The 4,036-nt window shown below is 28.9% G+C and overlaps 1 non-coding gene across 1 annotated transcript; it reads left to right on the forward strand.

Moving 5' to 3' along the window:
- The first annotated feature begins 1,056 nt into the window (after positions 1–1,056).
- On the forward strand, positions 1,057–1,129 carry TRNAF-GAA (transfer RNA phenylalanine (anticodon GAA)). Its single transcript has one exon. It is a non-coding gene; the product is annotated as a tRNA-Phe (tRNA).
- The last annotated feature ends 2,907 nt before the right edge of the window (positions 1,130–4,036 follow it).

Below are 4,036 nucleotides of genomic sequence, written 5' to 3' on the forward strand. Positions count from 1 at the left end.
AAAGTACTTACACCAACTGGGGTAGTATCCAAGATACTACAGTCCACTAATCTTAAACTTTCTTAATGAAAAATCAAACAAAATTTAAAAAAATATTTTAAAACACTTATTTCAACATATTCTCAGTTCTCTTAGTGACCATTCTGAGTAATGTAAAATATTTAAAAGTAGATGTATAAAGTATATATATAGTTAAAATAATATTCAACAACTATCATGAGCAAAACGTTCATATTGTACTAAGTACTAAACTGGGCAGACTGGGTGCACATTCATGTACGGATATAAAACATATACAGGGACAAAACAAAATACTCAAGTTTATCAAATTACCCCATAGATACAGAACATAAATACAAAGATGTTCACCAGAAGAAAAAAAATGTACATACTATAGATAAAAAGTCAACAACTCTATATGAAATCTACATAAACACAAAATATATTATTCAATTACATACTTTAAAGAGCTCATAATTTTTAAGAGCATCATTAGACTACTTTCAATAACTCCTCTCAAGAAAGAACTCGTGATTAGCTGTGAAAGATTATTGGAAGAAAAATCCCAGTATTTTAAAAATAATAATTCAATATCTAAAAATTTAATAATTTGATTTCTAGTACATGCAAAATAAATAAATTTAGCCCCAAGCAGATATTAAACATTCTTAATATTTTTTGCTAGGTAAAAATAAAAATGATCACAAAAGAAAAATGGTGTACTATTACAAGAATAGAAAGGTTTCAACATAATCTAATTTTTAATAATACTTTTAATTTTATTTATACAGAACATATAATTTAAATTTAATAGTTATTTTAATTTCATTGTATTATGGCCAAAAATAATTACAATGATTTTTGTTTACTAATAAGAACTTACAAGTGATAAATCTGTAAAGCAATTAAATAATTAGCAATTGAAAATTTAACAGCCAAATTGTTAAATCTAATCAAAATGATGCTAAAAAAACTATTTCAGCACATTATAAATTCAATGAGAAAAATAAATATCATCTCATTGTAGAAGTGTATATTGAATAAAACATTCGTCAAGCCGAAATAGCTCAGTTGGGAGAGCGTTAGACTGAAGATCTAAAGGTCCCTGGTTCGATCCCGGGTTTCGGCAATATTTTTTTTTTAATGCTTTTATACATTATTATAATCGACGTCATTAATTTTTATTAAAAAAAAAATTAATTTCTCATTTTTACATACATTCATATGAACCAACAATTATGTTAAATATAAAGCGTTATGCAAATAAAAACTCACCAAACCAACCGCCAAACAACTTAACCTGAATACAAACTAAAGCATAATGAACTATAAATTATTCCACATAAGACAAAATGAAATGTAACAATCTGCAATGATCATTAGTTCATAAACTTTTATTACTACACAAGCACTTATTTAACTACAAGGAAACCTGAAGATGTAACAATCTGTATTGCTGAAGAAAAAAAAGCACCAAATTGCAAGCCTGACTAAGCCTCACATTACAAAGTGGGGTATTCTCACTACCCCAGATTGATTTTTTCCCTTCAATAATGTTATCTGAAGAGATACATATTCATGGTTACATGACTTTGTCCTAAAATGATTGAAATTGTATTCACACTCATGACTGACCAATTTTTTTTGTTTTTATGGTTATTATTGATGAGATGTATTGGTGGAGTTGTGAGACTACCCCGCTTGGTATGAAATGTCTTCTTATCTTCTTACTTGTCAGAAATGAATGTTTTACAAAGTATTTAAAGATTTTTGCCTATCAGAATGAAAGAAAGAAGTTCATTCTTCAATATTTGGTTTCACAAATGACTTGATTGTAGTTTACTATGTTCCAAAAAGGGGCAAGTCGGTAATCTTACTCTCTACTCAGCATCATGAGAGGCAAGTAAGTGGTGAAGAAAGAGAATACAAACCTAAAATAATACTCCATTACAACAAAACTAAAGGTGACGTAGATAATGGAGACAAAATGGCAAGAGAATAGAGCTGTGTTTGAGGAACTAGGCGGTGGCCATAAAACTTTTCATGGAGATGGTAGAAATTGCAGCACTGAATCCATATATTCTGTACACACAAAGATTTTCTGAGTGGCAGGAGAATAAACGGAACTGACAAAAACTCTTCATGACAGAGCTGGCATTTGGACTCAGCAAAGGCAACATGGACGGAAAGAGCTAGAAATATCAATGGTCTTCATAAGGACGTACAAGATGCACTGAAAGCATGTGGTACTGAAATTCCGACAGCAATGATCCAACCCCAGAATTCCAAGTTACCAACACCACAACGATGTCAAGATTGCAAGAGGAACGAAGATCGTAAAACAAGATTCTGTTGTGTAATGTGCAAGAAACCTGTTTGTAATATACGCAGAGAAGAAACTGTTATTGTGATGTGCATGTTGTGCAAAAATGTACCTTAATGAACAATTCAAAAATTTTATTTGTTATTTTGAGGCCAAGTACTAGTTCACTGCAGTTGCAACTAGAATGTATACATTTTTAATTTTACAGGTGTCCAATATTGAATTTCTCTTGTGAATGATATAAAATTTATCATACTTTGGATTTTCAGTTTAAATACTTTTAATACTTTGAAAAACTGTATTTCAATACTAAATACAGCTATTCATTGAAAATAACAGAATATAAAAACAAATATTAAACTAAATCACAAAATTGTATTGGGGTAGTCAAAATACCCCACTTGGTAAAATAAAGGTGTCGAAAAGCTTGGCAATGAGAGGGTTAATAACTAAAGATTCCCTATAGTTCTGGTAAATAATAACTTTTTCAGAGAAATCTGAAAAAAAAAAGGCTTAATTAACTCTGAGTACAACCTATTTATTATTCTGAGCATCTATTTATTAATACACTAATGTTTGTTGAAGCAGTCATGTTAATACCAATCCAGTAAACATATACTTTACTCGGTTGAAAAGAACGCACATGAATAAAACTGTACGATCAATTGATCTGACTTCTTCAATTGCATGATGATCGATGCATCGACAACATTCATTGATTTTGAGAATATTATTTTATGTAATAGCATGTCAAATGATCAATATTACAATTGTTTAATACATAGTTATAATTTAAATAATATAATTATAATTAAATTGTTATAATTTTATCAAATCTGATTTCTTTTATATAATTAACCTAACACACAAAAATAAGAATTACTTTGTTTTTGGGGGTTTTCCAGGGTAGCCTTTTTGTTGAACAGGCCACAGTTATTTTTTAAAGTCGAGTTTATAGAAATTAAAATACCTTATGTATTTGTCTTAAAAGTAAGGAATCAAAAGTAGTTTGTTCAAAAACAGAGGACACAAAGAAGATTTCGTGGAATTTTTACTTAAAGTTTAGAGGCTGAAATTTTTTTTAATCATCAGATTTTGCTCTGAAATAATTCTGCTTTTAAGAGTATTTTTTGCAAGAAATAGAGTCCAAAAACATTTTTTTTCAAACAATTGGGAAATATTTGTTCTCAAATATAAAATTTCAGTATTGAGATTTGCCCCTTCTTCCTTAAAAATTCTCATACATTCAAAAAGTTTTAAAAAAATTCCCTTTTTAATATTTAATATCAGTTATTCGCAGCATGTATAAAAAAATTGTATCTATTCAAGTGGTTGGTAGATAAACTAAGGGATTTTATAACAAACAAAGGTGTAAAGCAAGGGTGCCTATGTTTTTCAACATACACGTAGATAATATCTTTAAATAGAAAAAGATACATAAACAGGAATTCAACTAAAAACTATACTTTAAATTTCCTGCTGATGATAATGCATTAATAGCAGACACTGAAATTGTACTACAGAGAAGTTTTTATAAATGGAAAAAGATATGTAAGACTTTCAGATGACAATATCACCATTTAAATCTAAAACAATGGCTTTCTTGGGTTAGCTACCAGTTAGAACAAAGATAGTTCTTGAGAATACTATTCTTAAGCAGGTTTTGCACTTTAAGTATTTAGTATGTGACTGTTTGTGGAACAATACATACCA

The sequence above is a fragment of the Lycorma delicatula genome, chromosome 9 (assembly GCF_047948215.1).
Source record: "Lycorma delicatula isolate Av1 chromosome 9, ASM4794821v1, whole genome shotgun sequence".
Taxonomy (NCBI): Eukaryota; Metazoa; Arthropoda; class Insecta; order Hemiptera; family Fulgoridae; genus Lycorma; species Lycorma delicatula.